The sequence below is a fragment of the Sinohyriopsis cumingii genome, chromosome 17 (genome assembly GCF_028554795.1).
Source record: "Sinohyriopsis cumingii isolate HCF-2022 chromosome 17, ASM2855479v2, whole genome shotgun sequence".
Classification (NCBI taxonomy): Eukaryota; Metazoa; Mollusca; class Bivalvia; order Unionida; family Unionidae; genus Sinohyriopsis; species Sinohyriopsis cumingii.
Window position 1 is genome coordinate 43,473,516 of NC_142977.1, and position 25,490 is coordinate 43,499,005.

At 35.0% G+C, this 25,490-nt stretch overlaps 1 long non-coding RNA gene across 1 annotated transcript; it reads left to right on the top strand.

Annotated features, from left to right (window-relative positions):
• Window positions 1–10,998: 10,998 nt before the first annotated feature.
• On the top strand, window positions 10,999–15,383 carry LOC149778519 (uncharacterized). Its single transcript, XR_016415347.1, has 3 exons — window positions 10,999–11,046; window positions 12,729–12,812; window positions 14,814–15,383. It is a non-coding gene; the product is annotated as an uncharacterized LOC149778519 (long non-coding RNA).
• The last annotated feature ends 10,107 nt before the right edge of the window (window positions 15,384–25,490 follow it).

The following is a 25,490-nucleotide window of genomic DNA, read 5'->3' on the forward strand; positions in this document are numbered from 1 at the left end:
GTTACAAATGAAGATACAAAAGATCGGTATTAATGTTTAATGAAACTGAAACTACACAACGGACGTGTTTTAATATGTATAAAATCAAACATGTTTCATAACGCTTTGCTGGATGCAAGTAACATGCAATGATTGCTTTAGAAGATCATGCAATTCAGATATAAACAAATTCTCAGTATTATATAGAATTGAAAAAATTCTTTATCTGCAAAATGGTGACAATTCCATTACCCATATAATTTTATATCGGATTAGAAGTTACAAATTTACATAATGCTTATGCAATGAACGCACGAAAACAGTCAGAATAGTCTAAGGTAACTGAAAGAAGGAAAGACATAATGTGAGAAGAAAATAATATTTTTGGAGTGGGAGCAATATGACATGGTCCTGCATGATACTTTAACTTATTGTACACGGATTTCCATAGTATTAACACAATTTACTATTAAACAAGACATTGCTACAGTAGCAATTAAGATTGGAATTGGAAAAGCTAATGACCTTGCATGTACTGTACGTATCTCTCTTTTCGATTAATTTTATGGTAATTAAGCTGACGAAAGAGGCTTGGATAATCGAAGAGTATCAGAGATAAACGACATAGTGCAAGGAAAGAAGATGGAAGGCAATGGACAACTTATGTGAAATATGAGTGAAAAATGTTTCTTATGATTCAGTACTTAAATAATATGGACAATCATTGTTTCAGACACTATTTTAAGCGATCCCCGTCGTTGTAAGTCAGACTTCAATTATGTTATACAACGTTTTGATTAGTAAGTAAAATACAAAACAATTTCCATCAATTTGTAATGTTTGTTGGTGTGTGTGATGCTTGCATTTGTTGTGTGTGTCATTAATGGTTCTTTATCAACACAATAAATTCGTAGTGTGGTGGAAGACAGCTATCTCAATTTTAGTTTGGCACACAACTACTTTTCAATCAGGCCGGGATCAATAGCAGTGAAACGTATTTGACTAAATGTATTTGACTCAAATTATTATCTTAAAGATGTCATTGTAGTTTTATAATTGATGATAAAGGAAACATTAAAATCCATCGACTTGTATTTGTGAAATGATCTGCTAGATTGTAATTGTCATTTACGATGTTTTAAATGATAATTACATCAAAACAAGTTATTACTTTAGCTCGAGATAGATACCCATAGATGCCATAACTAATCACATCCGTCTGTCTACCCTCAAATTTCGTAGTTATTAATATTCTTCGGAAAAGAGTTATGTGCCGTAATTCCGGCTAATCTTTAATTGCCCGGAAACCCCAAGAGGGCGACTTGAGCCGAGCAGATACTATACCGCCAATGATACAAACATGGACATCTCGCACAATTTAATTAGCATTACTTGTTCGTTTACACTCTCTTGTCCGTCAAACATAACCTTTAAAACCATAACCAAGGTCTCTAGCTCACTATTCGATTGCTGATATGGAAGGGAACTTAAGTGTGATAAACATATTTCTGAATATGAAATGGTCATATGAAGTAAGATTCTAAATCATTTAGTGATGTAGAAGATCGAACTTGACCAATGAAGAACTGCTACGCACTTTACTGACAACCAAAAATGGAGATATAACATGCAAAAGTACATATATTAGAGTAAGTCACACATTTTACATTTCCAATCACCTTCACGTGTTCATATTTCAATATTTCAGTGAGGACCTTGTTGGCCAAGTGCTCGAAGGCACTCGTCCTAATAGTTCCTGCATCTCAGCTCTGCTCGCGTACGTAGGTGGGAGAGCTTGCCAGTACCTTTATTGCGGTTGGTGGTTTTCCCGAATTATTCCCCTTTTCTTCCGCTACCACATATACTGTCAGCCTATCATGTGCTGAAAAATGGCTCTATACCCATAAAAGAGCAACAATAAGCTTTCAGCAGTATATAAGCATTGATATTAACAACATGTTTAGTGTTCGAAATGGAATGAAGCGAAAACATGTTACTTGTATCTCGTCATGGTGACACATGCAGAAACAGGATGTGTTATCTAGCTAATTATATGTATGTCAATCTGACCTACATTTCCAAGAGAAAAGTTGTATTGAGCATGATGAATTTACAGTTCATGTTTATATTTGTATATACATTATCATCCAAATTTTCTGATGTACTGAAAAATATTATCATTATACGATGTGTAATGTATTCTAAACGTCACACGTTTGTTTTTATCTATCAGCAACCGTCCCAGTTTACTAAAGTAAAGCACTATACACAAACATAGGAAATAAATCTGCATTGATGCATCTTTGCTAATTAATAATGTTTCAATGCTGGGCCTTAAGCTTACATTTTCCTCCTCTAGCTACCATTTGCAATTTTCTCCACTCTCTTTTGAGCTCTTTAGATTCGATAACTGGAAATACTCAGGTGCTTCGTCCTATCATTTAGGACTTCAAGCATGATGTGCACAACTATAGAATGCATTTGGTACCAAAAATATGAACACTCACTATCTGGTTACAAATATAAGTTAAAAGCAGTTCGAACTCACAATACTATTTTAGGAGGCAAAGTGCTTTAATAGCGCTGCTTTTATTTTAATTTTCAATCAGTACATTTTGTCAAGGATTCCGTCCAAAATGGATGCAAATTTGATGCGCGATATTTAAACAGCGATCACATTTCCATGCAGAATGAAAGAATCTCGTACCCATTCGAATCAATGCTCTTTCTGCTTTATTCATATTACAGTTTGTATTCCTTTTTTGTTGAAGTTTAAACACATTTGTTTAAATAGCACGTGACAGTCTTTGTGATTTAGTTAAATAATGAGTTCGAGATGTAGATCCACTCAGTATGTTAATATGGCTAAAGATATTTAATAATGAAATAATGGACGTTGAGTTGAGTTGCTATGCAAATATAATCAAAGACTAATTCTACACTGGTATTAGTTGATCCTGAGGCCAATGAACGAATCATTAAACTAAACAATTAATGAAAGAACCCCTCTTTCAAACAATCATTCAATATGTCGATAAAACAGGCAACAATTAACTATGTCGCTATATTTAAAATCATGTAATGATCCTCTACAAGAGTGTTAAATAATGAAACTGCACTCACAAAGAGTCATTGATGCTAGATTATGAAGCTAAGGTCTGAAAATAAGTAATAGAAAAGAGTTAGAAGCAGCAAGCTTTTTAAAAGTTAACAAATAAGTTATTTCCCTAGAATATAAAGCGAAAAATGTACAAAGAAATGACAGCATTGCTAAATAAATCCCAACTAATCCTAGAATTTCTCAAACAAGTATATTTAAATTTAACATTTAAAGTTCTGCTCAAACTTTAGTGAAATTCCAAAACAAAATAATCCAACGCTGGAAGTGCTGATGTGCCCCTATTGGTCCATCTAGTGGTGATATGCCAACAGTAATTTATTGGATGACAATAATACAATCCAAGAATATATCCGTTTTTAACTTTCACTATACTTGCAAGTCTCTACTTCCAAGAATGTTATTTTTGTGCACTTTCTATTTCCAGAGTAGAATAACTTGGGTTAACTACTTTGAATAAATAAATTCCAGCCCAAATGTAATACTTGATACACCAATAATACAACTGATCCTGTTCCGATCGTACAACACAAATGAATAATTTCTTGAAAAACAAGATTAGATAATCCTGTACTTGACCTTAGGGTACAAGGAACATTTTCCAAAATAAGTATTACCTAATGGAAATTTCATCTGGAAAGTTCTAAATGTTTACAAGACAAAATCTTAGTCATAAAGGTCTGCTTCTAAAATTATAATGTAAGCAACAAGTAGACACGTCATTTCATTTTGAATTTGCAATGTTCTGGAATCAGATTGATATACCGTTGTTGTTTACCAAACCAAAATCAATGATTCAGGTCAGGTAGAAATTGAACATGATTTTGGACAAGGTCAAGCACAAAATACAATTATCCGTAACATATAATAAATAAAAACTAACAAACAATGCTAGTGAAATATACATAACAAGTAGTAGTTTCGGGAACAATGAAATTATGGATAAGTTTCAGAAAACTAGATGGCATGCATTTGAATTCAATCTCTTGCATTTGTCATTAACATTTAGATATTTGGCAGAATTATTTTCGTAAGATAAATAGAGTCAGCCGTTTCAATACACACATATTTACTATTCATTGACAATTATCTCATCACAGGTGATGTGCAAGGACAGATTGTCAATCCGTTGAAACAGAAAAGAAACTTTACATGTAATTTTAGTTTCCCTGATATTACAAGCTTTTTACAAGACCATAAAGTATTATATATATATATATATATATATATATATATATATATATATATACACACACATATATATATCTGTCTGTGTGTGTGTGTGTGTGTGTGTGTGTGTGTGTAGATGGTAAAAAACGTGGATAGCAAGTACCCATGGGTAATGCCAAATGTGGCCTTTTCTTTCATGTTATATCGATACACGGGTTTATCGTTTACAATTGCTTTTTGTACAAATATCATGCACCGATTATTATTATTATTATTATTATTATTATTGATGTTGTTGTTGTTACGTATATATTTTTCTCTTCCATATTGTTATTCCACAAAAGATTACTCTCTCCTGGTCACTTTAATCCATCCTATAATTAATGACTCAAAATATACACTGAACTTCCTTGTGTTCAACATAGCAAAACAATAATATGACAATATACACACAGCTTACATTTGACTGTGAACATGCCATACACACTATCCAAACCTTTCTGATTTCGCTTGGAATCTAAGAGTAGAAGATGAATCTCACAAACATACAATCACGCACAGACACACACACCCACACCCCCTCACACATACACAAACACATACACACATACACAATGGAGATGGTAATTTGTACACCCTTATATACATTCACACACAAACACACCTCTTAAAAGGGTAAAATATATTTATTGTGGAAAAGCATTAAAAAACAACCAGATAAAAACGCGTACATACATACATTTTTTTCTACAAATTGATTAGTCTCCCTCTTTATAGATCTGGGTAGTCCCGAAAAGATCTGTTTTCTTTTGACAATCCGAATTAACGTCTTGGAGAACGACCACATCTCGCTGCAAGGTTTCTCATGGGGTAAAGAATACTTCATCTGAAGGAGGATACTTCTACTGTCTCCACTCGACAAACCTCTCTATTGCTGCTGCTGTCGCTGTTGCTGTTCGTCTTCCTCTCTCCTTTATTGCCGCATATACCTCTCTGTCCACTCATTTTCTTCCTGCTCAGCTTCGCATCTGTGGACTTCAGCCATTTGATCTGCTATCATTTTCAACATTCTCACTTTCTTCAGTTCTTCAGGCCACAGGACAGGGTGCATCTGCACGCATGCCTCGGTCAGTCTCGATAGCTTGGAAGTCATGTTGACGAATAAACATTGGGAGAAGATACTGACAAACACTCCGCTTTATATGTCTGAAGCACGGAGATGATCACAAACATCCCTTAATTCGTCACGCGTAAGTTAACACAAACATAACCCAGAGGGATAGAGAGTGATGCAAGTGCATATAATTTTTGAGTGTCAATTAAAAAACAATATTCATTTCAAACTTGTGTATCTTTAAGCACAAACTTTACCAACACAAATGATATAATGCAACAAGTCAACAACCTTTCACAGGGTATGGATATACAGATTTATAATATCCTGCATTAAATAGGGCAGAATGAAAGAGGTATAATCTGTTACAAAATCTTAAAAATGATAAACAGAAAAGAAAGCGATAAATTAAATAAAATATAATGGCGATTCAAATAGCGAAAACATCGAGACTAATTTCGTGCTAAGTTTTAAAATCTAAATATTGGGTCTCTGATTGAATAATATACACTAGAAGGCCCTATTCTCGTTGTTCAAATCAGTTTAATATGTACTAAATTGGGTTGCACACCTTAAACAAATCAAGCCAGGACACGGATGTAGCTTGATAGAAATATAAATGATTTTATTCGTATATCAGACTTTACATCATTTTAACCCAATACTTTAAAATTTGACAGAAATGACTCTGAAACGATAGTTAACAGTTGGCATGCCTGATCTAAGCTTGGCTGGGTGGACACGAAAAGCTGGTTATCGAATTTTCTTAATGCACCTGAGAAGCAACCATTTTTCATAATTTGCACATTCAGCATAGAAAATTTCATGGTGATTTCCAGATGAGAATGCTGCTGTCTGAATGTAAAGTACTGTAATAAACCTGAAATATATGTTCGAAAGATAGATAGAATAAGCTCTTGCAGTTCATATATACCGACCTTCCTACCTACATACATACATAGGCAGATTTTTTTTTAAATTCATAGAAACGAAAGGCCTTTTATGAAACAAGTAGAGCAGTCGATGTGAAAATCGGTAGAATAACGTATGTATCGAAGAGTCAACATCGATCTGTTCAGTCACAGACTGATATTGTCCTTAGCGAATTCGTTTACTTAGTATGTGTTGACATTATAAAAATATATGTCCACTATACATATTTATATTTACTAAAATGTGAATTTGGTGCAATTTTTGTTTCTGGACAAAAACCGCTTACTTCTAACTGTGCTAATAACACGATTTTTAAGACGGGCATACAAATGACAACATATTCTTTAGGTTATTAACTGTTTAACTTCTGTCTGAATTTAAAGTACTGTAATAAACCTAACATTTATTCGAAAGAAAGAATAAGCTGTTTCAGTTCATTAGTACCTACCTACCTACCTACCTACATAATTCGCATACACAATTGTTTTGTTATTCCTAGAACCTAAAGACTTTTATGAAAGCAAATAGAGCAGACGATTTAAAAATCGACGGAATAACGTGTAAATCGTAGGGTCTACATCAATCTGTCCAGTCATAGACTGATTTTGTGTGTTTCCACTTTGTTTCATTAGTATATACTAACAATATTAAAAGAAATGCATCCATTGTAAATATTTATATTTGCTACAATATGAATATGAACTGTGATAATAACAAGATGTTTAAAAAGGACTTGCAAATGGCAACATATTCTTTGGGTTTTTAACTTTAAGCTGATATATTTTATGTATGAAGGATGAATTGTTAGTGATGACTTATGGTGATGAGATAAATCATTTTTATATAAGATACATAAATTTAACAACCATTATACATTCTTATGATAAAAATGGGGTTAATTGCTTAGGCATCGTTGTAATAGGCAGTCTTAGCAAATGTTGTAGTGGTAATCGAAGCAACATATTTATAAATGTGTAATTTAATAACAATTATACATAATATAAGAAATGGGCTTAATTTTGTAAGCATCATTGTCATACGTAGTCTTAGTAAATGTTGTAGTAGTAATCTTAGGAATACATTGGTTTCTCGTTGCTAACGTGTACTGTTTGAAGGAATAGTTCTATTACCATTAGTGTTGGTGGCAATATTAATCTTACTGGAAACGTAAAACGAGGACAAGCGACGAAATTTGCCCACAAACAAGATTAACCTGCAAAAAAATCGGCAGAAATTCATATTCCCGACAGCATTACGAGCATACACTCGTGCAATATGTTTAGGTGGCAGGGTCCAGTTTCGTAAATTGGCCCCTGGCAAATGTTTAACTCAAGGCTATGGTGTGACTGTTCAGCTATTATTGTTTACTATTTAAAGATATGGATACATTTGTGCACTAGGTGCTTCGGGCTTGCGTTGTTCTTCCAATTGATGTCAGGCATGTACACCTTCCATAGTTACTCTGCAGTATGTTGATTGTGAAATACCAAAAGTCGACTAGGGAGAAGAGCTAGCCTCACATATCAGTAAACACATGGCTTTGGGGCAAGTAGAATATCTCAAAAATGGCTTCGATGACAACTATTTTCAATTGCATTAGCCTGTTTAGTACACACTGTTTTGCAGAATTGTAATCCTGGAAAAGGGCTTGTATTTGTCGCTGTGAGCATCACATGGTGTCAAAAATGACCTTCAGACATGAAAATTTCAGATATAAATATGGGGTCGGGGTGCATAAACTTCTTCTGCTATGAACTGCCATTGACTTCTCTGGTCAAGTGGATAATATTCTTATGCTTTGTTTTGATATAGGTATCCACAAATTTTGAAATTTTTGACCTCACTTAAATTTGTACATGAAAACTGGCCCCTGTCACCTTAGTGCTCTAAATTGGTCACGAAAAGGTGACGTGACTCTCACGTAGCGCTAGCGTTTGAAATGGTGGTCAATCAAACCTACCTCTGGTATGAATACTTCTTGATAGTTTTAGAATGTTTGTAAGAATTCAATCACAGCGTTTCGTTAAAATTTAGATATTACCTACATTTGTACAATTAAATCTCGAACGATCTGTATATGTGAGAAAGCCAGCCAGTAAGATCGCGTGGGTTGGAGGTTATTCCCGGGTTCTTCTTCCACCAGTAATACTGGGCACATGTATAGCCTATCTTCTGCTAAAATGGACTGAAACCTACAACAACCATAACTGAATCTATATAATTTCACTACAATGTTTGATACAGTTGAATTGTAGCTGCTGCTTAGATAGTGTGTGTACGATTTGGATTTTTAACGTAGCTTTAAAAACATTTCAGTCATATCGCTACGGTATCTGCTGTGTGGCAGTATATAGTGATGTCTAGCACTGGGGCATCATGACGCAGACATGTAGCATAATGTCCCACCCAGTCAAATGATCCTGACACCAGGCCGACCAGTCCTAACACTAACCTCTTATTGCTGAGCGCCAAGCGAGGCAGCTGTTAGCACCATTTTTTTGTAAATCTTTGGTATGACTCGACCGGGGATCGAACCCACCACCTCCCACATCCGAGGCGGACGCTCTAACCACTAGGCCACCGGAGCGGTGCTTAGATAGTATTTAATGAAAGGCGTAATAACAAATAATCATGAAAAATTGAAATAAATATGATCTCGAACTCGGAAAGTTTATTCCTTTTCATCCCCACCAAACCGCTTCGAAAGCTGATGTATTTCCTATCATGCGATTATGGTATAATTTTTTGAATTTTGTTTTAGTCATGCCAGAGAGTGACCTCCCTTTATGTGGGTCAGTCGACGATACGTAAATACATGCGTACTGTTTGACCTGTATGAAACCCAGATGATCAATCAGATTTAAATCTGTCAGTGGCTATGTGCATACTAAAGAATAAATAATAAATCCTTTATTATATTATACTGCATCAATCCTCGAATGTGCCCAACGTATTGAATTTGTGCATACATAAAAATATGATTTGTAATTTTATTTTATATCTCATTTATTCCCGAATGTCATGTCCAACGAAGATAAAACATTTCGTTCTTTCTGCAGTTTATATTAGACAGCATATAAATCAAAGAAAATGATTTAACTTATGAAACCCTTTGTTTAGTGCCACAAATATCTCTAAGTCTATTTGGGGATCAAGATTAACATCTTACAATGTCATTAAACATATGCTTGGTTGAATTGGTCAGAATTTAAAGTATTTTTCTCTGTTTCATCTTCATGAGAGAGAGAGAGAGAGAGAGAGAGAGAGAGAGGGCGTTATTGCTCATACATTAAATTACCAAAATAGTTGAAACTACCCTTTGAGTCCTGTTTTATTTATAAGTTTTGAAGATACAATAATGTAAAAATATGAGATTCAAATAATAGCCAGACAAAGCGTGCTAACATCTACGTTTCCCTGTCTGTGCACATATTCAGTCGTATCAATCCTCATGATAATACTCATCAGCGCCATTTTCTTCGTCGTTTTCATTATTTTCTTTTTCACCGTCTTCACTACTGATACTTTCATCCTCAACCCTTCTTTTTATTTCTTCTGTCGCTTTTCCTGCTTATCGTCATAATTCGCATTCCTCATTCCTCCTATTTAGATATTTTTATCGTCGTTGTCGTTGAAGCATTTGTCTTCATTTTTGACACTACTAGCACTACTATTCGGACCGACACACTATGAACTGAAACTTCTAATAAGAATTATACGTGCATACACACACACACACACACACACACATATATATATATATAAAGAGAGAGAGAGAGAGAATTTTGGTGGTAACTATATTTGTCATCCGGGCCAGTACAGGAACTTATTAATATGATTTGTGTGCTTTTGAACTGATATATTTATTTCGCATCATTTATCTATTATGAAATAAATATCTGCATGTCAGTTAACAAAGTTTCATTGAAAACATCCGAAAAGGATATAAAATACATGTAAACAAGCCACAAACATTTGCACTGTTACATTAACGTTTCTGGTGAATCCTCCAAGATACTGCTTTAACCGAATCATGTGATATTTACTATAATTTCCAGTAAGATTTTATAAACAAAACATATTTTGTGTTGCCATAACAAAATATGTCATGCTCAAGTGTAAATGCAATACACCAGCTAAAGTCATAGAATCTTGTATATCAGATACTGGATAAGGCTGTCAGGGGAAATATACCGAATCAAAACATTTAGTGGATTTTAAGATACTTTACTAATCCAATCTCTGATCAATGCTTCACACTTATGCAAATCTTTCCTCTCCCATATTACATAATAACAACTGCAAACCTTTTGTATTTACGTGAGAGGTTGCCACGTATTATTATAAGATAGTTGTTATTGATAGTAGTAGTTGTAATAGTCTAGGCATTACTAGTACCAGTTGTTGAGGAAGGCTTCATTGTATTTCATATAGGGTATTCATTAATTATATTTTTGCGTCACAGACTGACTCCGAATCAACCATACATTGGTGTCTACTTTACAAGATGTTGCTCATGTGATATATTTCTGTTGATCGGGCACTGTAAGAATCCATCAATTTGATTGATATATTTTCATTGTCATCAGTATCAGAAGTTCAGTAACGAAGTACAGCTGGCCAGATGTCACATGGTCACACCATATAAAACCCAACTATCCAAGCAGTTTACCTCAATGATACCACGAAGCTGAACTATTGATATCAGAAGGGAAACCAAGGTAGGGTAACGGTGGGTACCATAGTAAGAGTATTTTTCTTTTCACTTTCTGCATGAACATTTTTTAATAGTTATCAATGAGTCTAAGCAATGTTAGTGTCAGTAGTTGCATCATTTGTGGTGTAGCTTAGGTGGTTGTCATCATATTCTATGGAGGGTGTTATTAATTCTACATTTGCGTCACAGATTTCGTGACCGACCATGCATTGCTGTTTGTCTTCTTTACCAGATGTTGCTCATGTCCTAACTCTGATCGGTCAGTGTACTGATACAGTCAATTTTACTGATTGTTATATTTTGATTAGCATCGGTATCAAATGTTCAGTAACGAGGCAAAGCTGGCAGGATTGTCACCATGTATCAAACCCTACTGCCCGAGCAGTCTACCTCACTAAAACCACGAAGCTGAGCTATTGATAGTTGAAGAAAAATCAAATTATATCTAAGGGCACGAAAGGTAGACTTTTTCTTTCACTTTATGAATGTACATATTTCTAATATTTATTGGTATCTTCAACCATGAAACTGCAATTTCACTATTTTAACGCATGTTTCAGACCGTCATGTCTTCAGATATTTTGCTTGATAACAAATATCCGATAAGAAATGTCGCATGTAGTTCCTTTATCAACTCTAATTTCCGACGAAAAGAATCATTAATTTCAGGAAATCCAAGTAGATTCAGGTGAAAGGCAAAAGAACTGGCAAATCATCCCCCTCCTATCTATCTCAAAGACATGAAAGCAGAAATATAAAATTTCCAAAAAAACAATAAATCTACTGTACGATTTAAAGCTGCAAAATGTTATACATTGTGATAAATGCACAATGAAGAATAGTTTATATATTTCTCATAAAAACTATATCAAAGTCATGTATAAACGGGGAATCAATTGGGGTTTACACACCCGACTGACAGAGGAGATAACATGTAAATCATCTATTGTGATGTTCATTACGCTTTTGTAAAGTGGAAGTAAACAAACTAGCGACTGAGTTGGAAGGAATTTGCAACGGAAATCGGCCCATCCAAACTTTGCTGGAGAGTAAACAAAAGGAAGCAAAGAACACTGCTCGTCAATGTAGTTTGACATTGCTCACGAGTAGATTAAAAGTGTGAACCCCTGAGATCTGCGTTATACAAAGGTATTGTAAAGGTTTCCGTGGACATTTGTAAAACCCCAAAGATACTTACCACATTTTGGTAATATCACTAATTGGTTTACACATTGGTCAGCTCTCCTGAGAAAACGAAGATTCCAAAATACACAACTTTCACGCTTTTATCTTTGGGATCAACCACATCAGATGTTACTTTCGAGCTTTTGCTTCTGCCTGAAAGTTTGCAAATCATCACACTGTGACATTAACTCGATGAATAGTTGAAACGGGCACCCATTTCCGGCTTATGTTCAAACATATTCTGATACACTTAAACAAAAATGTAAATATTTTAGAATGATCACTTATACTAATGAACTTTGCGGTATTTATCAGATAGAAATAAATAAGTGAAGTATAATGAAATGAAGAAGAATCAATTGAAGTCGGAATGTTCCTACAGACTTTCCCAGCCTCTCGCTCGGCGTACATCCTTTGGAGTTATAGGAGAGTATGGTTGAACGGAACTAGGTTTTAGAAAGTATTTAATATTCTGAAAATGATATAAACCAAATCGTTAATTTTATTTCCAGACAGAAACAACATAGAAATGAAGAAACATTTTGCTCTTGTTCTCCTTGTGTCAGTGCTTGTTTTAATTTCGGCACAACAACCTGGTAAGTTCTGCACTACGTTCTTTCTTTCTGCTTGTTGGACTGTTTGTATATAAATATGTCGCTTTATTTATAAGCCGAAGTTAATTTTAGTGTCATTCATCTGTTATATGGATTCATGAGTTCAGATGATCTGACCTTCATGGATTGTTTTTTAGACCACTCGGGCACTCGGGGCCCCCCTCCTTTGTAGTATTACCGACTGAAATAGCATATCATATTATGCAACGTGACCGTCGACAAAGGTCCTCTTCTTGCAAATCATTTTGTTGTTCGAGTATTCCCATCTATTTGTTTAGTAAGGGTGACCAGCGAATTCATGAATGTCCTATATTTCCTATATTGGTTAACGTGGTAGCGGTATTGCCAGACTTGAGAAACTGCAAAGTTTCAAAAAATAAAATTCTCTTACCATATACCTACATCGAAAGCAGAGACTGTTGGGGTAAAAGCAAACCTGCCCTATTTTTACATCATTTGACTCCTTCCTGTACACAGGTTCAACTTAACTGTATTCCTTTTGAACAAATACCATGCACTGAACATCCTTATTATTATTATTATTATTATTATTATTATTATTATTATTATTCTGTGAACTACTTGCATAAATTTGGTTTTGGAAAAGCTGTTCACAGTGAGAAAACCTAACATAAGAAACGACCTTTAAAAGTAAAACAATTTTGTTTTTAGTTTGGGTACTTTCTCAACTTGCAAAGATAAAACAGCCGGTTTATGTGAAAAGCCTGTGATGAACAGGAAATTAAAAGAAGGCTTGTATTGCTATGTCTGGTGACAAATGAACATATACATCGCCTTCGTTTATTGTCAGATGTTGGATATTGATTGACGCATGGTCTTAATGGAAAGATATGCAAGTGTTATCTCATCCAATTACGATATCTTTTCTTAAGAGAGATCTTTAAGTCACAGACACATAAATGAAGATATCGAACTATACTTGTCTCACTGGCAGATAAAAAGCTATCTCCATTTCTGTTGTGATAGCACTAAAACTTTTTCCACCTTCTAGCAAACGAATTGTTTCGATCCGTTACTCTGATAAAAACACTGCCTCGCTTTCGAATTAGACATACTGGCACCTTTGAGATAAATTGTCGTCGTGACCAGAATATTGAGATCAGAAATGCTTGCACATGGATTCCTGTGATATTCCTTTATCTAACAATGCTTTTCCCATGAAGCAAAACTTTTATTTGGATAGAAAAACGGTCGCTGTATTTACACGCTACTGTCTAGTTAATAAACATCTGAAAGTAGATGACATACGTCCTTACATACATTTATATAGGACTTTTCCCGGGGAGGGGATTTGAATGTCATTGTGAACAAGTTATCGCTGAGTAATATTTACCTTTTTCAGGCCAGGTTAGGCTTGATATATATATATATATATATATATATATATATATATATATATATATATATATATATATATATATATATATATATATATAATACTAGTCCGTGTCTGTATGAATGACAGTATGCGTTTATAGAACTACACATATAAAACCAAACGGGTTAGAGTCATGATCCATTTGAACGTCGAATCTAACACGTTCTGTGGGTAACGTGTACACTTATGTCTTATCCGTCGGCACAGTAATTCGAGTTATCTGTTTTGATATACTTATCCAGAGATAGGTGCTATCGTCCCTGTTCCGTATATAGACATCAATTTATAATTATACTTTAAGGTATGTACATTGCATTTCTAACTAGAATTCCATTGGGATTATGCACAACACTGTATCCTAAATTCACAATGTCAAGGGTTTATTTTTATTCAGAACGAATACTATATGTATACCAAACACGGGTTGAATGCTGCTTTGAAGGAATTTTAACTCAGTAACATGTTGGATTATGTATATCCGAAAGTGGTATTAAAAGCAGATGTTGCGGATAATGATGATGATGATGTGATAACTAGATTGTTAGAACATTGATGGTATGTGATTTTTTAAAATTGTATTGCAGGTCCACCTGGTCCTCCTGGCCCTGCAGGTCCTAAAGGATTTATTGGTAGACCAGGTGCAATTGGTGTAAAGGGTGAACGCGGTCTCCCTGGTGATCCTGGTCCACCTGGTGCTGTTGGTCCTCCTGGTCCTCCTGGTCCTTCTGCCTGAAATTCGCTAATCCCGGATCTGCCTCGACAACTATTCCTCGTAGTTCCTGATTACGACTAATACAATTCCTCCTGACACAATTACTGTTCCACTTACTGACCTCATCCGAATAATAGAACTGATTATTCAATATATAAATGCAATTAATATTTTTCTTCTTGTGACTAGATTGTTAATCATAACTTGAAAAGCTCTTTGTGTAAGGCATACTATGCTTGCGTGGAAAATATAGTGTTTTAACCAAACCGACTTTTACTGGGCCTACTTTGTAGTACTAGACAATTGAGCTGAAAAGACGTCATCATTTTGACTATGATCTTAGACTTCATTAATGCAATAATGTACAGAAAAATGCTTATCTCCCTTTTGTGGTGCTCTGAGAAATTGACTAAATTATCTTCATTTTAGAATTAAAAAGAACTTCTGCATCCAAATTTTGCGTTCCTGCGTTTTATCTTTCATCTGTTTTTCGTTTGTTTTCTTATCTTTTCGCGTTCTATTTCATGTATCCCTAAAGCTCAGATCCCCCATCATCATTTATATTTACAAAGTACCAAAGTCATACTTTAAGGTTTCAAGCCAGATGTCTCCTTCTGGAACAGAGTGCTATTATGTGATGTGCACAACAGCACAACATGCTAGAGGTATGCACCGACAAGCGATATCACTAGTCTCTGTTCTTGTTCGATGAAATCTATGACATATGTAAACATTCAAAGAAATTCAGATATTCACTTATTTAACAAAGTTTGGATTGGTAGTAGTATTACATGAAAAGTTTAGCTTTTATCTGTAAATAACTTAAAAGAAGCGTTTCATTTTATACCGTACCAATGACTAACGATTTCAAAAAAAAAACAAATGCCAAATACGATTTCTCTATATTTCGTTTATCCCTAGTTCATCCATTCTACATTCTACCAACTTACCTAACTACTTACGTATGTTCTATTCCCACTCTGTTCCTTTCTTGACCCTAGTTATTAAGGTGCATATATTCTAAAGCTTCATTGACTATGAATAACTTGATAACATGACAAATGTCTAGAACCTAAATGAACTTGCTTTGCCAAGTTATTTTCCGACTGATTTAACGTTTAATCAGAGTTAAAGAATGTCACCTGGGTGATGTCATTTGGCCTTGTAAGCCCATTGCCACAATAGTCTTTGAATTGAGAAAATAAGGACACTATTGGTCGACCTTGGTTCAAAACTATATGAAAAGCACTATACAACTTTTATATATGATGCTTTATGTTGAATTTGTGTGATATTACGAAATTTGGAGAATGGAGTGCCACATACGTTTCAAAGAGGATAATAATGTTCAAGAAAATTTCGTGAAATGTATTTTCTGGAGCGAAGTACATTATTTTATACTCTCCGAAAAGAAGTGAATTCCCGGATTTATGTGACATTATTTCCTCCTCAAGCTGACATGTAGACATTAATATAATATAAATGTTATAGAAACCCCTGTTCCTCACAACACTTTAGCAGACAAACACAGAGGTTACCTTAACGAACCCTTAACTCGACTTTTTCATGCCTCAGCCTCCTAACAAAGAAGCCGTCTCTACCAATTAAGCTGGACGGACAAGTGGAAGGAAGGTTTGCTCCTAAAGTTCAACTGTTTGTTGTTGTTCTCTTAACTAATTAACATCCTATTATTTTCTAACTCAACAACATCAGACAAATCTCTTGCAGATTATGTACGTTCTGGAGCACCAGTTTCAGTTAACTTATGAGTTCTCCGTTGACTACTCCACTTCATTTGAATTCGATTGTACTACAAAAGGATATGAGAATACTGTTCCCTGCCTAAATTGTGGAAAGAGGTGGTAGTAATTACCAAATTCTATTATCACGTATTCACGAACGCTGACTTTGCTACTGGTGCTAAAATACAGTACCTGAGAGATCTGGCAATATATCTGAATGATAAAGAAATATGAGCGAGTGAATTGTTGACATCCCGAATAATGATCTGTATCGGTTTTGGCCCAGCCTATAGATGAAGACGTTCAGAAACATCGAGGTACTTTGGCAAAAGCACGTTTCACAACGCAGAAATTTTCGTATTTGAATAGTGAATTAGAATCCAAAGGTTTCTTGTATGAAGATAAAATGGGTATATTAAAATTCTTATACCTTCCAAACCTTCGAATTATCTCTAAACTAGAAGATTTCAGGTACCATTTTCCTATGGTAGATTCTTCGGGGATATTTCAAGATTTCGAGCATTTCCGAAGATTAAGGAAGTATGTATATTGAATGAATAACCAGCACTAGTCCATGAAATTTCGACCTAAATATGGTATGGGATATATCCATTTCTTAGATATTGTTATCTTTAAGGGATGAAGGAAATGGAGACGTGATTTTTGCAAGGAAACTGAAACAAATTGCTACATAGAAAGTTGTTTTCTCCCAAGGGATGCGTTTAAATTTTTAGAGAAGAAAATTTGTTTTCACTATGTCATAAATTTGTTTAGCATTGTTTAAATTCCATTCACTGCAGTTCGATCTAAGTAACAACATTGAACTATACTTTTTTACAACAGTTTCTTGCGAAATGTAGTAAAGGTCAGTTGAGAGTGATTGGCATGGTACAAAATCTGCCTATCTATCAGGTATTGGAAAAATGATAAAATGTTATTGACTATTATCTTAGAATCTTCAATTAATTTTGAATTTTCACCGATGTTGAAATTTCCCAAAGGACCTGTGCCACTTTGTCATTTCTTTATAATATCTCTTACTTAAGAAGATAAAATGTTCAGTAGAGTAGACATTCAAGGGAAGAATGCATCATGATAACAATGCATAGGGATGCTGAAGAAAAATCTATGATATACGTACATAAAAAAATAATTTTTGATACATAATATATGCTTGTCCATACCGACTTTCACTCCCGGATTACTCAGTCTGTGTCTTGCGACGAGTAATAGTATGATTGTTCCATTATTTTAAATAATTGAAACTTGTTTCTAACGTTTTATTTTATATTCTCGATTCTATAATGTGAAATTGCTCAGGAACGTTTAAATGCCCAACGCTTTGCACACTGCCCATCCCGTTTCTTACCTATTGGTCTTGTATTACATTTTGCTTGGGTCTGATTTTTCTGGCTGTACGTTTAGTAGTTCTTCAGCTTAATTTGGACATTAATCCACAAAGCAATTAATCAGATTGTTATAATGTGAAATTATTTCTTGTGTCGAATCAATCCCCTAGTGATACAATGTCAAAGAAGGGTCCATATCAAAACTCTATGAAGCGGGGACATGGCCCATACGTATACGCAAGAAGCAATCTTCTCAATGCTTTTGTGATACCCAGTGCCATTCATCTATCCGATAATTTGTTGCAATCGGTTCCACAAAATTCTTCATTTTAGAATTAAAAAAAACTTCTGCATCCAAAGTTTGCGTTCCTGCCTTTTATCTTTTCATCTGTTTTTCGTTTGTTTTCTTATTTTTTCCCGTTCTATTTCATGTATCCCTATAGATCAGATGGGGGTATGCAATGCTGCACGCATTATTCACATTTACAAAGGACCAAAGTCATACTTTAAGGTTTCAAGCCAGATGTCTCCTTGTGGAACAGAGTGCTATTGCGAGATGTGCACAACAGCACAACATGCTAGTGGTATGCACCAACAAGCGATATCACTCGTCCCGGCCTTTGTTCGATGAAGTCTAGGACATATGTAAACATTCAAACAAATTCATATATTCACTTATTTAACAAAGTTTAGATTGCTAGTAGTATTAAATGCAAAGTTTAGCTTTTATCTGTAAATAACTTGAAAGAAGCGTTTCATTTTATACCGTACTAATGAATAACGATTTCAAAAAAACCAAATGACAAATACGATTTCTCTATGTTTCGTTTATCCCTAGTTCATCCATTCTACCAACTTACCTACCTACGTACGTATGTTCTATTCTCTCTCTCTGTCTCTCTTGACCCTAGTCATCAAGGTGCATATATTCTGAATCTTCATTGACCATGAATAAATTGATCACTTGACAAATGTGTAGAACCTAAATTAACTTGCTTTGCCAAGTTTTTTGCCGACTGAATTAACGTTTAATCAGAGTTAAAGAATGTCACCTCGGTGATGTCATTCAGCCTTGTAAGCCCACTGCCACAATAGTCTTTAAATTGAGAAAATAAAGACACTTTTTGTCGACTTTGTTTCAAAACTATATGAAAAGCACTATGCAACTTTCATATCTGATGCTTTATGTCGAATTTGTGTGATATTACGAAATTTGGAGAATGGAGTGCCACGTACGTTTCAAAGAGGATAATAATTTTCAAGAAAAAGTTCAAATTTCGTGAAATGTATTTTCTGGAGCGAAGTACGTTATTTTATACTCTCCGAAAAGAAGTGAATTCCCGGTTTATGTTACATTATTTCCTCCTCAAGCTGACATGTAGACATTAATATAAAATTAATGTAATAGAAACCCCTGTTCCTCACAACACTTTAGCACACAAACAAATATCTTTCTTTAACGAACCTTTAACTCGACTTTTTCATGCCTCAGCCTCCTAACAAAGAAGCCGTCTCTACCAATGAAGCTGGAAGGACAAGTGGAATCAAGGTTTGCTCCTAAAGTTCAACTGGTTGTTGTTGTTGTCTTACCTAATTTACACCCTATTATTTTCTAACTCAACAACATCAGACAAATCTCTTGCAGATTATGTACGTTCTGGAGCACCAGTTTCAGTTAACTTATGAGCTCTCCGTTGACTACTCCATTCCATTTGAATTCGAGAGTGCTACAAAAGGATATGAGATTAATGTTCCTTGCCTAAATTGTGGAGTAATTTCCAAATTATATTTATCACGTATTCACGAACGCTGAGAGAGACTTTGTTACTGGTGCTTAGATACAGTACCTGAGAGATCTGGCAAATATATCTGAATGATAAAGAGATATGAGCGAGTGTATTGTTGACAACCCGAATAATGATCTGTATGGGTTGGGGCCCAGCCTATCGATGAAGACGTTCAGAAACATCGATGTACTTTGGCAAAAGCACATTTCACAACGCAGAAATTTTCGTCTTTGAATAGGGAATTAGAATCCAAAGGTTTCTTGTATGAATATAAAATGGACATATTCAAATTCTTATATCTCTCAAACCTTCGAATTATCTCTAAACTAGAAGATTTGAGGTATCATTTGTCTATGGTAGATTCCTCGGGGATATTTCAAGATTTGGACCATTTCGGAAGAATAAGGAGGTATGTATTTTGAATGAATAACCAGTACTAATCCAAGAAATTTCGACCTAAATATGGTATGGGATATATCCATTTCTTACATGGTGTGTTATCTTTAAAGGAGAAAAGGATATGGAGACGTCGAGACGGTTTTTTTTGCAAGGAAACTGAAACATCAACTGCTACATAGAAAGTTGTCTTCTCCCAAGGGATGCGTTTAAATTTCGACAGAAAAAATTTGTTTTCACTATATCATAAATTAGTTTAGCATTTTTTAAATTCCACTCACTTCTGTTCGGTCTAAGTAACAACATTGAACTAGACTGTTTTTTACAACAGTTTCTTGCGAAATGTAGTAAAGATCAGTTGAGAGTGATTGGCATGGTACAAAATCTGCATATCTATCAGGTATAGGAAAAATGATAAAATGTTATTGACTACTCTCTTAGAATCTTAAATTAATTTTGAATTTCCACCAATGTTGAAACTTCTAAAGGACCTGTGCCACTTTATCATTTCTTTATAATATCTGTTACTTAAGAAGATAAAATGTTCAGTGGAGTAGACATTCAAGGGAAGAATGTATCATGATAATACTGCAGAGGGATGCTGAAGAAAAATCTATGATATACGTACATAAAAAATTTTGTTACATAATATATGCTTGTCCATACCGGCTTTCACTCCCGGATTAGTCAGTCTGTGTCTTGTGACGAGTAATAGTATGATTGTTCCATTATTTTAAATAATTTAAACTTGTTTCTAACTTTTTATTTTATATCCTCGATTTTATAATGTGAAATTGCTCAGGAACTTTTAAATGCCGAACGCTTTGCACACTGGCCATCCCGTTTCTTACCTATTGGTCTTGCATTACATTCATTTTGCTTGATCTGATTCTTTCCGGCTGTACGTTTAGTAGTTCTTCAATTTAATTTGGACAGATGTCAAAATTAAACTATTTTTGACAAGATCAAAAGAATTTATTTAATCTCATATAGGCACAGCATCCAAGAGTCAGTTGTATAAAATTAGTCAATAACTAAATATTAATGAAACGCTGGACTTGAATTCTTAGTCTAACAATAGCATGGAGTATTCATATCAGCGGTAGGTTTGATTGCCCTCCATTTTAAACTATAGCGCTACACGTGAGTTGCAGAGTAACCAACATCCAAAAAGAGTGTATATACTCGTCATACTGTAGGGAATATGAATTTCTGCCGATTTTCATAGCCTATTGTTGTTTTATCGGTTTTTCTCTCTGCTTGTCCCAGTTTCAAAACTCATGTAGACTACTAATATTTCCAGTGACACTAATAGTAATACCACTGTTGTAATAGAATCAATCGTCTTTCTTCTTAATTCAACTTATACATTGCTTTTCGTCCCTCCACGCCTTAGCACGTTGATTTATAAAAAGGATGCGACAGTCTTATGGGCTGAGTTAAAGGAAAAATTCGATATCACGTTACACACAATATATTATTAATGCTGAAATATCCTAACTATGGAAAATGGGAATAACGATTAATTCTATACTGATGTTAATTGACAAAGGAGTTAATCAGCGAATCAATAAACAAAACAACCAATGAAGCAACCTCTCATCCGGTCAGTCAACCAATTTGTCATTAATCAACAAAGCAATTAATCAGATTGTTATAATGTGAAAGTACTTGGTGTGTCGAATCAATCCCCTAGTGATACAATGTCAAAGAAGGGTCCATATCAAAACTCTATAAAGCGGGGACATGGCCCATGCGTATACGCAAGATGCAATCTTCCCAATGCTTTTGTGATACCCAGTGCCATTCATCTATTTTGTTGCAATCGGTTCCACAAATTTTCTTTGAATGTTTATTACGGTTGGAAATGATTTCTATCTAGATACTCTCCATGACGCATTGAAAGTGTAAGTTCATTTAGTACCAACAATATCGCTCCGGTGGCCTCGTTGTTAGAGAGTCCGCCCCAAGTGCGGGAGATCGCCCGTTCAATCCCCAGCCGAGTCATACCAAAGACTTATTAAAATGGTACTAACAGATGCCTCGCTAGGCGCTAGGCATTAAGAGGTTAGTATTAAGACTGGTGTGCCTGGTGTCAGAATAATATGACTGGGTGGGACATCATGCTGCATGTCTTTGGCATGATGCCCCAGTGCTAGAAGTCACAATAAAGTGTCACACTGCAATACATCGTGGCGATATGACTGTAAATTGTTAAAGCTACGTTAGGAATATAAATCACACACACACACACACACACACACACACACACACTATCACTGGAAAAAAAATCTCAAATTTGTACTGCAATCACACACATAGGCACATAGACATACACAAACACATAGGCGATGGGGATTCTCTCTTGTTTTTTTCTATTCCACAGTCTGCTAATAAAGGTTCAGCCTCTAACAACTAAGATGGAGGGGCAAGTGGAATAAGTCCTTCTCATAAAGTTGGTCTGTCGGTTGTTGTTACCTTTCTTATTTCGTAGCACTAAACCTTATTATTTGCTAACTCCACAATAGCTGCCAACTGCTTTCCATATTGTGTTCGCATCCGTGTACCAGTTTCAACCAGCTTACGAGCTTTCACTAGACTGCCCAGCCACACTTTAACTCAAGCACGCAACAAAGCCACATCGAAGACCCACACTAAAACGCAACGGAAATGAGATTTCTAGTCCTTGCTAAAATTGTGGAAAGATCTTCTAGTAACTGACGCTTCAAATTTATCACGTATTCAAGAACACCAGGAGAGACGCTTGTACCGGTGTTAAGATATACTATCTGACATATCTGGCTAATAATTAGGAGCCGTAAGCAATTATAACAGGTTAATTGTCGACAATGCAAATAATGATATGTATAGGTTCGTGCCGAGACTACCAGTGCAGAAGTTCAGACAATTTGTGGTGCTTTGGCAAAAGCACTCATTGCACAATGCAGCAATCTTCCTTCAGTGGCGAATTACGTCCCAAATGTTTCTTTCTGTGAATGACGATTAGATACACTAACTTTTCTTATTTCCAAAAAGTTTCTACTTTATCACTAAACTAGGAGATTCCATGTTCCTTTCAAGGAAACGCAACAAAAACTGAACTGAACAGCCGGCTGCTGCTTACGTTCATCATGGAAAACATTTATTTAGGTTTCTAATCTGGTCTCGAACCTTCAGTAGTAAATCTTTCCAAGAGACACGTTTGACTCGCTCAGGGAACTGTTTAATTTCAAGAGGTTAAAATTTTAAAATTTTATATCGACACACTGGAGATAGTAAATATATTAAGGTCTCACTAGAGAGTTTATCTAGTGAAATTTCACCCGACAATGACCCATTACAGAAAAATAAGAATACTTTTACACTGAAGATACAAATAAAACAAACTAATGAGTTTTGTAGAAAGCATACATGTGAGATTATGACTGCGGCAATCAGGCCAATTCCCCATGCAACTGGTGGTTTTTATACTGAACCAACACTGCCACGAACCCCATACTTTTACATTCAATGTGGACAGCAAAGAGCTACTTTTAATATTTTCCTGCGGCAGGGGCAGCTAGAAGAATCAGTATGTGCCTTATGCATGTATAACGTTCACTAGTACTATAAAAAATTAGGATTCCTTTCATCACCCCTCAACCATCTAGAGTTTTACATATTTACCTCTGTAGCAGGCACACGTAAATACGTAAGCCATGTCGGCTGCTCATTTGCAGCCAAAGTTACTAGTTTGATGTCCAATGCTCGTCTAACACTGACAGACAGTCACCAACAAGCCAACCCATTTCCAAGCCTGACTCAAACTAGATCTAAACCATATTACATATTTAGCTTCCGTGTGAATTTATAAATGATAGGCTTGTGATAAGTACGTTCATGTCTTCTACCTTAAAAACTAGGAAGGTGTCAAAATACGAAACTATCCAGTGAGACCTAATACAGATATAAACTATTTTGAATTTTGCTGGGATAAAGATTCATAATACAGATTTGGCAACTCAGAAACGGAAATATCAGTCTCGTAAATCTAACATTAAGAGACGAGTCTATCTGGCAGCCTGTTTGTGTGCTGGATGACATGCGGAATCGTATTTCGGGTATTAAAAGGACAATTATATCCGATGTTGTTTTTCAGAATTCAGTCTTCCGTACTTCGTAAATTACGGGTCTTTCAAAAATATTTAAAAGCGACTATTTAGTAATAAATAAAGCAGATAAAGAAAATGGACGAGTGGTGCTTTTTCGTATAATTTAGAAACTGCATAGTGTATTTTTATGAACTGCTAAATAACTCTTTTTGCAAACTACATGTGTTCATGGACAATAGGGATCACAGTGCCAACAGCTGACACCAATATCTAGCCTCATATACACATAGGTGTATGAATACATTTAAGCTCTATACCGCATACCTTGACAGAGCTTTAAAGGTAGCTTAAATCTGAGACCCGGAAGACAAATATTGTTTTGAAGTTTAAACATTAAATAACAAAATCCTAGGGACAATTTTACGTGAATGCAGTTTCCGAAAATTATGTAGCGTCAACTTGCCACAAAATATGACCAACGTTTGTGAAAGGGCTGCATATTATAGGAAGACACCTATCGATATTTGGGTCACTTCGTGTAAACGTTTAACAAAAAGCTGGAAATTTAAATTTAGAAGTGTTTCACTTCAAATAATACAGGAAAAGGTTGAGATTTTATAAAAGCCCAATGAAGTATACAATAAAACTCATCAAGCGTCAAAAGGAAGTCAGCAATATGAAACACAGTAATGATATTCATATAGATGTGTATGCAGTCATTAGAAGATTTTGACTAATTTCAAATTTCATTTACAACTAGTCATCCAACATGCACTTTTCCTTCGCCGAATATGTGTCATGGTACATGTTAAGGCGGCAGAAAAAATTTCCGTCGCAAAGACTCAGTTGATATCGAAAGAATTGGATACCATCTAAGTGAAAGAAAACCAATATACCAATCATGGTATGTGTTTTTACCGATTTTTAATATTTGCTTTCAGACAGCTTTTATATATAAATTGAAATTCAACTAGGCCAGAGAAGAAAGGTAGAGGCCTTTGTAAACTGTTACCAATGCAACAGAACAAAATCTGATAAAGGCAACGGTAATCAATATGGAATGAGATGAAAAGTGTGCGTGAAAGAAACGAGACTAACATAATACCAAGTTTGAAAATTTAAATAATGGATCTGAGATTAACAAAAATACTGTACAGCTCCTTATTCTTGTCTTAAAATTCAAT